The following is an 11,332-nucleotide window of genomic DNA, read 5'->3' as shown; positions in this document are numbered from 1 at the left end:
TGTGGGACTCGATCCCAGGACCTTGGATCATGACCTGAGCCAAAGGCAGAGGCTTTAACCCACTGAATCACTCAGGTGCCCCGAACATTGCATTTTCAATTAAAATTTTTTTTCACAATAAAAGTAAGTGACTAAGGCCAGCATCAGTTTAGGTTCCCTGATAGCAGAAGCAATCATTGCTTTTGAATTGTTAATAAAACTTGAGTGGAGATACTCTGATTACAAAGAAAATCCAGCCTGTGATACTGATTTCATCATTCGGCAGAGAATTGGGATTCCAGAGTTCAGAGGAAGCTTAAAAACTTTTAAGTGTTCTACATTGTGCCATACTCCATGGTGAAAGGCTACAAGCACTTCCTCTAAAATCAGGAACAAGACAAGGATGCCCATTCTTGCCACTTTTATTCAACATAATGTTAGAAGTCCTAGCCAAAGCAATTAGTCAGGAAAAAGAAATACAACACATCCAAATTGGAAAGGAGAAAGTAAAACTGTCACTACTTCTAGATGACATGATACTATATATAGAAAAACTTAAATATTACATCAAAATAAAACAAATTTAGTAAAGTTTCAGGATACAAAATCAATACACACAAATCTGTTGTGTTTCCATACATTAGTAATGGACTATCAGAAAGAGAAATCAAGAAAAACAGTCCCACTTAGAATTGCATCAAAAAGAATGAAATACCCTGAAATAAATTTAACCAGGGAGGTGAAAGACCCGTTTATTGAAAGCTATAAGAAGTGATGAGAGGACTGGACAGCCACATGCAAAGGAATGGAACTCCACCACTGTCTTACATCACACACAAAAGTTAACTCAGAATGGATTAAAGACTTGAGCATAAGACCTGAAACCTTAAAATGTCTAGAAGAAAGCAGAAGACCTGAAACCTTAAAATGTCTAGAAGAAAGCAGAGACAGTAAGCTCCTTGGACCTTGTTAATTCTATTTTTGTTTTAATTCATCTCAGTGATCAGCTGTAGTCATTCTATCCCAACAGATAGAACTTTAGACTCTTAATATGGGTGACGTAGTTAAACTCCTCTTAATGTATATTTTTCATGGAAGGCCAAGGGTAGGTGGTCTCAGGATGACTAAAAAGAACTAGTTTTATATCTAGAGAAAAGGGCAATAGAACTTTCTTATGAAATAATCAGGTCTATAGGCAGTGTAATATCATAAGATACAAACTCTAATGACTTTGTTTTTAGATGGACCCAGGATCTGGGGGGTGGGGAATGGATGCAAAAGAAGATATTATGTAACATATTCTCAGGACTTAGAGAAAAATGCAGTTGGAAAGAAGAAGGAAGACCCCCCCAAAATGGGAAAGATCTAGTATTTTGTTTTTTGAAAAATAGGCGCCATGAATAGAGTATTGCATTTGTCAGGAGAACTGCTGCATTAGACAGAACTTGCCTTCAATATCCAGAGACACTTATTGTCAAAAGAAGCAGAACTTTATCTTGTCCTATTTGGCTGATGTTCGCAGGTATTTTTGATGAACTGAGCCCAAAATCATATCCAAAGACATCCTCCCCACAGAGAGTTGGTGATGGATCAAGTGAACGAAATGCTATGAGTGTGTTGCACAAAAGAGACAGCAGACCCATCCCAGGCTCCACTCTTCTGACCACTGTGTCAGTAATGTCTGTGTGCTGGCAGTGGGCACCCGTGCAACCCGTTCCTCCCTGCCTCCCTTGTGGATGTCTCTGTGCACCCCTGCCTCTTGCCGGTACACCTGCAACCCAAGTGCCTTTCCACAGGTTGCCATTCCTGCCTCTTTCTCCCTCCTGATTCTATACAACTTGCCATTTTTGTTTGAAGGCACCACAGTTAATAGTAAATTTGTCATTATAATAGCCACAACAATTATATCTTGCTTCCATAGGTACCTGGCATGTTTATCACTCAGTCATTATTTTAACATCATGAAATACCCTTACAGACCCGACTGTACAGAGTAGGAAAAAAAGGGACAAAATGTGTAAGTCTGTAGCAAGGGCCACTTGGCTAAGAAGTGACTGAGCCAAAATCTGAATCCTGGCAGCTTGGTTCTAGAGTCTGTGCTTTACTACCTCTCTTATACTCACTGTTGTTGTTTTTTTTTTTAAGATTTTATTTATTTATTTGACAGAGAGAGATCACATGTAGACGGAGAGGCAGGCAGAGAGAGAGAGAGAGAGGGAAGCAGGCTCCCTGCTGAGCAGAGAGCCGGATGCGGGACTCGATCCCAGGACCCTGAGATCATGACCTGAGCCGAAGGCAGAGGCTTAACCCACTGAGCCACCCAGGCACCCATACTCACTGTTTTTTATGTTCATCTTATACTATAACATATGGTTTTTGAAGGCAGTCAGTATTTACAAGCCGTTAAATAGTGCCAGTATTTATCAGTCACTTGCAGGATTTAAGGCTACTGACCCAATATGATTACATTCAATTTCATCTGTTTGTTCTTTTTGCTTTAGAAGCATCTAGGGTTTCTTGCTCACCTACCATCTCCTAGCACCCAACTAGGCATTCTGTTCAGGAATAATCACATCAGACAGGATTCCAGTCCTCCTGGAACCTACAGGATAATGGAAGGGACAGATAATGCAAAAATAACGTATAATCAAAAACTGTAACAAAGGTTACAGAGGAAAAGAGAAGTTTGTTCTAGGAGAGAAAATACTAAGAAGCTAATTTAGGCTGGGGAATGAGGATCAAGGAAAACTTTGCAGAGGAAGGGAACATTTTAAGCTGAAACTCTAAAAGTTTAATAGGATGTCGCTGGCTGAAGGGGAGTAGTAATGTATGCCATAGATCTTTTGTTTCTGGCCAGATAGTGGACCAGATGGCAGTATAAACCCTTCTGGTACAGAACATCTAAAACTTCTGGATAAAATAATTTAAAAATATTTTTAAATGTGTGGCTGAGTGAGTGGGAAAATAAGAAAAAAAATTTAGGAGCCAGAAATTAATGTGAAAACCTGAATCCTGGGATATTAGCAAATTCTACACCTATATTTTGTTCTTTAGGTATTTGCCAATCCCTCGTGAACTAGATCCTGGGCTCTGACGGGCATCGTGCTGAAGACAGAGAGAGGTTTCTCTGTCAGTAGGTGAACTAGGGGGAAAAAGTCCCATCCCTTTCCTATACCTCTTCTTCCCAAAGTGAAACAGTTAGGTTAATTGCCTATCTTGGCCTTGATGTTTGAGTAAATGGGAGTCATATATATCAGTACATTCATTTATATGAAAATATATTTCACGGTTAAAAACAAAATATATATTATGGTTTAAAAAAACTTTTTTCCTGGGGCGCCTGGGTGGCTCAGTGGGTTAAGCCGCTGCCTTCGGCTCAGGTCATGATCTCAGAGTCCTGGGATCGAGCCCCGCATCGGGCTCTCTGCTCTCTAGGGGAGCCTGCTTCCTCCTCTCTCTCTGCCTGCCTCTCTGCCTGCTGATCTCTCTGTCAAATAAATAAATAAAATCTTTAAAAAAAAAAAAAAAAACAAAAAAACTTTTTTCCTGGAAATTTTTTTTCTTTTCCCCTGAAGTACTATGTGGTAAGGCCCTTATGCAAAAAGGCATTTGCCCTTTTCAAGGAACTGGAAGGCTGGTACAGATTGCGCAAAGTAAATGCTGGCAAGTGAGGTCGGAGAGGAAGCCAGGGACCAGATTCTTTTTTTTTTTTTTTTTTTTAAAGATTTTATTTATTTATTTAACACAGAGAGAGAGATCACAAGTAGGCAGAGAGGCAGGCAGAGAGAGAGGAGAAAGCAGGCTTCCTGCCGAACAGAAAGCCCGATGCGGGGCTCGATCCCAGGACCCCGAGATCATGACCTGAGCCGAAGGCAGAGGCTTAACCCACTGAGCCACCCAGGCGCCCCCAGGGACCAGATTCTTGCAGGGCCTCAAAGCCTTCCGTTGGGATTTTGGATTTCATCCCAAGCATAATGCAAGTCTTTAGAAGGATTTTCAAAAGATTACCTGACTTAGGTGAGAAAAAACAGATTAAGAAAATATAAAAGTAGGGAGCTACTCTAAAGGTAGAGGTAGAGTTTAAACTACAGCAATAATCCAGGTGAAAAGTGGATTGACTTGGATTAGGGGAAATTGGAAGAAATTAAGGAATCCAAGATATACTTTGAAAGTAAAACCTGCTGATGAATTGGATGGGGATTTGGGAGAAAAATATAAAGGGTTGTTTCCCAGGCTCTGGCTTGAATTATGGACTGTCTGGAGGTCTTTTTCTAAGATGACAAAGACAGGAGGAGATATGGAGGGAAGATCACATATTTGGTTTTAAAAATGTAGAGTTTTGGGGGGCACCTGGGTGGCTCAGTGGGTTGAACCTCTGCCTTCAGCTCAGGTCATGATCCCAGGGCCCTGGGATCGAGCCCCACATCGGGCTCTCTGCTCAGCAGGGAGCCTGCTTATCCCTCTCTCTCTCTGCCTGCCTCTTTGCCTATTAAAAAAAGAAAAAAAAATGTAGAGTTTTGGAAATATTAAGTTTGACAAGAAATCCAAGTAGAGACAGTACCACTATTTGATATAATGTAAATGAAGAGAATTTAAAATGTTTTTATGTAGTTGAACTCATATTAGAATAAACCAGTGTGGAATTTAAACGAAAATTTTCCTTTTACAGGCAATTCATTTTTTAGTAAGTTTAATTGGGAAGCAAACTTGTGAAGTAGTAGAATTTCACTGTAACAAATATACCATTTAAATTCACATCCCTAGGATGCAAGAGCTAGGTGTATTTGCAGATGAAGTAGAGCAATCTGGGAAAGACACTATGGCAGTGATTGGCATATTGTTCACCAAACCTGTTTTCCTTTCTTCCTGCTGATACGGTTTGAACTACATTTCCCAGCCTCCTTTGCAATTAGATTTAGCTATGTGACTGGGCAAAGGAAGGAGAGTAAAAGTGATGTACGTTTCTTTAGTCTAGCTGTTTAAAGAGAAATCTCCCATATAGCCTCCAACCTCTCTCTCTACCCCTTGTGCCAATTGAATATTGGCACCCAAAGGGACCATGGAAACCACATGTTAAAGATGATAAAATCTCCATCAGTCAGAGTCCCTAAGCGGTAACATAGTTCAGAAAACCCCACTCTCCTGCTGCCTGAACTTTGCATGATCAAAAAATGAACTTCTGTTATTTTAAATCACCAGGATTCTATGATTTAACTATTTCAGCAGCTCACATTAGATTAAAAGAAGATGTTAATTTTCTTTCAAGGTGATACCAAGAACCTAATTTCATTCCCATTCATTTCTTTTCTCATTTTTCTTCCATGTATGTTTGCTTCCATAAGTAACCAGGCAATTTGAATAGATTAGGATGTTTGGAGGTTTATAAAGGAGTGAGGAGACTGAAGATGCTTGAGGTAAGAGAGAGGACTTGAAGGTTATAATTGCTTCCTATTCTCCATAGAAGATAAGCGTCACTTCCACTCTGTCTGGCCCTGTCCTTCACTTCAGAGATTCACACTCCTGCAAGCTGCTTCTTTCCACTTGCTAATGGCAAACCCACTGCAAAGCACAATTTGTGTAGACCTTGATCACCATTCCCTTCCTTGCCTAGTTTAATATTCACATATAATCAGACTTATATCCTGGGATGCTAACTAACCATAACAGTAAAACTGAATGGAACACCACTGGATATCTCTTCTTTTTTATGGTTCAATAATAGATGGCAGAGGCTCTCTCATGGTAAACACTTTTGGGAGAGATGCAAAATGTGTCAGAAGAAGTGCCTGACTCTGATGGGATATGTTGAAATCAGAACATACTCCTTGGAATCTTTGGCCATTAGATTAGCCAGTTAGAAATACTCTTACATTATTTTCTTATTACTTCTCAGTCTGTTTGCCTTGCTGGACCCTCTCATGATTCCTTCCTCTGAGGGCAAGTAGAAGGTAAATTCACTTCCCTATGCTGAATATCCATTATAATTCCTGGTGCATTAGTATTGTAAGTGCTTAGAACTTCTTGGTGGGAAACCAAGTGATTGCTGGAAGTAGTATGGTATGGGTCTGATAGGAAAAATGTTCCTTGTAGTAGGCATCTTTTGCATTATTTCTTTTTATTCCCATCAGTAATGTACCTTTAAGATATAGATCATTATCTGGCAATTGGAAGTATTTTTATTAAAAACCTTATTATGGGGGTGCCTGCGTGACTCAGGTGGTTGAGCCTCTGCCTTTGGCTCAGGTCAGGATCTCGGAGTTCTGGGATCGAGCCCCGCATCGGGCTCTCTGCTCAGCGGGGAGCCTGCTTCCCCCTCTCTCTTTCTGCCTGCCTCTCTGCCTACTTGTGATCTATCTCTGTCAAATAAATAAATAAAATTGTTTTAAAAAACCCTTATTATGATAATGCTTGTTGTATAAGGAATTTAGCTAAATTTATATCCCTTTGTTTGATGAATATATCTTCAGTTGTGTACTCTAAACAAAACTATTAGATTATTCTTATGATTGGTAGAGTTTATAATTTTGCAAGAATTAGGCAAATTGCAGACACACACAGGGACAGATTGGACAGATCCCCCCCCAACCCGCAAAACACAGGAGCTTTAAAAGAATACATTCTGGCCCTGTGGATTTTTGCCTCCTCTTCAGTCCAGTGGCATATGGCTAGGCTTGAGCAAACACATGTCTGTACCTAATCAGACATTTATTGTCTTAGTTCAGGTGCTAGGCCAGGTTGATGTTTACAGCTGTGCTGTCATTGAAATTTTAAAGCTGTAGCAGTTAATTCTCTGAATCCAATGTACCTCTAATCTAAACTGTGGCATTGTTGGCTTCTGGAATTATTTTCTTTTCCAATCTGTAAGATGATAGTAAAACTTACTCTTACAGGGATTATGATAAGCAAAGTAAAATCCTGTTCTAAATTGTCATATGTGGGGACGCCTGGGTGGCTCAGTTGGTTAAGCGGCTGCCTTCGGCTCAGGTCATGATCCCAGCATCCTGGGATCGAGTCCCACATCCGGCTCCTTGCTCGGCGGGGAACCTGCTTCTCCCTCTGCCTCTGCCTGCCTCTCGGCCTACTTGTGATCTCTCTCTCTCTTTCTCTCTCTCTGACAAATAAATAAAATCTTCAAGGAAAAAAAAATAAATTGTCATATGTGGAATTAGAAAAGCTTTTTGTCTATGTAGTCTTAGGTGGCAGAAGTCAAATGATAAGTAAGCCCCAATTTCTTCTAGGCACACTCTAGCCTAGCTTTAGTGAATGGATGGTTCCTCTCCAAAAGTGGGTATAGCAATCACTTTGAGCCCTTGGAACACTAGGGGTAGGTGCTATTTGATTTAACTCTTCCCAAGGAATCTCTAGCTGGCTAGACTAAATTTGCCTTTGGTGGTATAGCCTATGGACTTTCGTCTTGGTAAGGGTGACATTTAAATATACAGGAAAAGCTTATAATGCAATAAAATGAGCCTGTCTGCCTTGGAAGTCACGGAGAACCTGGGGCAGAATGCATGATGTTTGGTAATCAGAACCGAGTTAAATTGAACCACTGTAAAGTCAGGCCAAATCAAGGCTTATCTGATACCCAGAGGCCTTTTTTTCTTCCCAAGGGATCCTACCTATACCACCACCCTGAGGATGTCAACTCAAGGCACAAGTCTCGGTGGCCATGTTCTGTATTGCTTGACCTTACCATCTGCATTTGCCCTAAAGCAGTCAGGCTTTCCGGAAGCTGACCCCTTACAAGGCCCGGTGCCAATACTTTATACATCCCAACTCATGATGGTGACACAGTGGACCGATCAGATCCTCTCTTTCAGGAAATTTTAAACTTGAGGTAGAGAGAATTATTTCATAGGAACAGAAGTCAAATACTTAGCCAGAAAAAAAGGCAGACAAAGATGACATGAGTCACTAGAAGCCGTGAGTAAGCAAGAGTAATAAATAAGAGCCAAGTCATGATATTTTCAAAAAGTGTGTGCGTGGGGCTGCCCAGATTTTACTTCCTATGTGCAGGGGAGGATGATCAACAAATTACTGCTGCCAAAGGCATAAGGAACTTACCAGATTTTTGCACATCTGTCTGATCCTGGACAACTTGAAGTCGCAACTTGAAATTCCCAACCTACGTTCCCATACTTTGCAAGAGGCCTGGTTAAGCTGCTTGCCATGAATTACCATGAGGCCTAGCCACATGGCATCCCTTGTTCCTCATTTTCATGTGAAGCGTTTGATAATGCCCCCTCTGCTCCTCCCCTCACACCCACACAGCCACACGCAGTTCCTGGACATAACTCGACTGAGTCTCTCTTCTTTGCAGCCAAAGGATCCTAATTTATACAACTGCCCTATGAGTTCAATTCTTACTGTTTAGGCTGTGCAACCGAGGCAAGAACTGATGAACAGTAGCAGTTTTATGTCCATGTCAAGAGTGTACGGACTCTGAAGGGGCACTGGGTGGCTCAGATGGTTAAGCATCTGCCTTCGGCTCAGGTCATGATCTCCACATCCTGGGATCGAGCCCCATGTCTGGCTCCCTGCTCAGCAGAGAATCTGTTTCTCCCTCTGCCACTCCCCCCTGCTTGTGCTCTGACTCTGAAATAGATAAATTTTTTAAAACTTTAAAAAAAGAAAAAGAGACTTTGAACAGGAAAGGCAGTTTACCTCTAATTGTTTAAGAAAGCTGACGTGATACAGGGGGGACCCAGAGAAAGATGGATAACGCTGATGACATAACATGACATTTAATGAAACTACATGGAAATGTTTATTTAGCAAAAAAATGTATAGGAACAATATATATATATATATGTTTTTTTTCTTTTCTTTCTGCTTCATTATGAGTTTCTGAGGCATACATCCTGGTATGCCTCACAAATGCCCAGCAGGGGGCTTTGTACACAGTAGGTAGAACGCAAAATTGATAACATAATGTGGCCCAGCATTGGTTTGTGTTGTTTAGTATCAGCTTTGAATTGGCTGGTAAAAATATACTCTAAGGCAGACTACACTGTAAACTGAAGAGAGAGACGTGAGTCAGAGACAAGAAGTAGGATTTCCAGAAGCTTCTGGGGGAGGTAGATATAGACAGTGCAAAAATAGCTTAGAAACTACACGAGCACATTTCAGAGGGCCAGATAAGAAACTGCCTTCCTCACTCAGGGTGCTAAGGGGCCAGAACATGCCCTTATCAGGAACGTCTGGCATAGTAGAGCATAGCCTTTGGCCAGAGAGCAGGGGATGGGTAGTGAAGGAGAACTGGCAAAAAACAAATTCTAGGTTCTCGTTTTAAAATGGCAGAGCATATCTGATTGCATTATCTCCCTGCTCTCTCACAAATCATTCAACTGCACTAGGAGAACAGAAAAGAAGGAACACGAGCCCTATCTTTAAAGAAACTAGGAGACCTGCGAGCCCAAGCCCCAGGGTGCGATGAGGAACAGACAAATGCAGTTGAAGAAAGACATGCACAGCTACAGATCTCAGACAAACCAGTAATGTCCAGTGTAGACTGATGGGAATGGGTGTGTGGGCTGGCAGCAACACCTTCCTTGGCCCTGATTAGGCAGAAAGAGGAAGCAGGGTAATGGGTTGAATGGAGAATCACACAGACAAAATTGAAAACATGGGCAAAAGCTTACCAGGAAAACACAATAAAGTAGGATTGCATCTTTAATATCGGCCATGATTGAATTTGGAGGAAAAAGCTTTAAATAAGGCAAAGAAGGATGATTCATAATAGCAATATAGCACTGCAGCTATAAAGCAAAAACTGCAGGAAATATGAAGAGAATTCGTTATACGATAGTGGTAGGAAAACAGTAATTCACTTCTCTTAGTTCAAGAGATTAGGTGACAGGAAATAAGAAAAAGAAAACCCAAATAAAAATAATAAATAAAGGGACCCCTGGGTATCTTAGTTGGTTAAACATCTGCCTTTGGCTCAGGTCATGATCCCAGGATCCGGGAATCAAGTCCCATGTCAGGCTCCCTGCTCAAAGAGAGTCTGCTTCTCCTTCTGCACCTCCCCCTGCTTATGCTAGTGCTCTCTCTCTCCACCCCATCTCTCCCTCTCTCTCTCAAAAATAAATAAAATCTTTAAAGAATAGTAATAACTAACAAAGCAGATATTTGGTATCTGTCACTTTGCGTTCTGAAAGCTAACATATTTTTAAATGCTGAATAAAACATTCACAAAAGTAAATCGTAAAAGGAATTCAGTGAATTTCAGAAGGTGAAAGGAAAGCATATAGCATTCTCTTATTTTGTTGTAATAAAACTAAAAATTAAGAAAAGAATTTTTAAATTTATCATTTGAATATTTAAAATTTTTTTACTTAAACAACTCTTGGATCCCAGAGGAAAGCAAAGGTTATGGAAAATCTAGGGAAAAAAGCACAGTGAAATCACTCGATATTGGGACCTATGGGACAGAGCTAAAGCAGAATTCAGAAGCACCTCTCTTACTGAAGAAAGAAAGTAACTGAATTAAATATCTAACTCAACAAGTTAGAAAAATGATCAACAAAACAAACCTTAAATAGCAGAAGGTAGAATAAAGATAAAAATTAATGAACTAGAAAAAGGAAAACTGATCAAATAAAAGCCGGTTCTTAAAAAAACAGATAATTCTTTAGCTACCTAGTAAAAAGTGGGTAGGGAAGAGAGCACAGATGAGAAATAATCATGGGGAAATGACAGAAACAGAAAAGAATAAGACAATCATAAAACGTTTTGCTCAATCCTTTGTAAATTAATTTGAGAACCTGGAAGAAGGGATAATTTTTCAAGGAAAATAGAAATGATCACTACAAACCTCAAATGATTAGAAAATCTAAACAGAATCACCCCTGCCCTCTCCCTCACCAGCCCCCCCAAAAAGCCTGATTGAGGCCCAGGTGATGAACAAGGGACTTCTGTCAGTTTTTCAGGAACAGATAATATCAATCTTCCCAAATAGATGTGCTTTAATAAATATGGGTATCTCTGAAAAGAGACAAACTAGTGAACAGTTGTTGTTCCTAGGGAATGGAGCTGGGACTAAGGGACAGTATTGGAAGCGAGTCTTACTTTTTATTATCTATCTTTCAGGTCGTTCCATTTTATACCATACGCATTCGTTGCTTATTTAAGTGTAAGGAATTTAGAATATATTGGTTTCACATTTGGACAAGTTCACAAAACCATTTGGCTTTTGTTGTTTTGCTTACTCCCATGTTTTCTTTTTTGGTAGGCAAAAATGTTTAAATGGCCCCCCTTACAGATGTCCCATCCTGATCCTTAGAACCTGTGAATATGATGAGATCTGGCTTCTGTGAATAGGTTGTGTTCTATATCACAGTTGACCTTAAAA

General features: G+C 40.3%; 1 protein-coding gene across 5 annotated transcripts in view; it reads left to right on the top strand.

Annotated features, from left to right (window-relative positions):
- LOC111150680 (RAB GTPase activating protein 1 like) overlaps window positions 1–11,332 on the top strand; it is a 759,175-nt gene that overhangs the window by 624,628 nt on the left and 123,215 nt on the right. The window lies entirely within an intron of this gene.

This window comes from Enhydra lutris, unplaced genomic scaffold, assembly GCF_002288905.1.
Source record: "Enhydra lutris kenyoni isolate GAN:26980312 unplaced genomic scaffold, ASM228890v2 scaffoldscaffold24, whole genome shotgun sequence".
NCBI classification, from domain to species: Eukaryota; Metazoa; Chordata; class Mammalia; order Carnivora; family Mustelidae; genus Enhydra; species Enhydra lutris.
The sequence above is the reverse complement of the archived record's forward strand: the minus strand, read 5'-3'. Positions and strand labels throughout refer to the sequence as shown.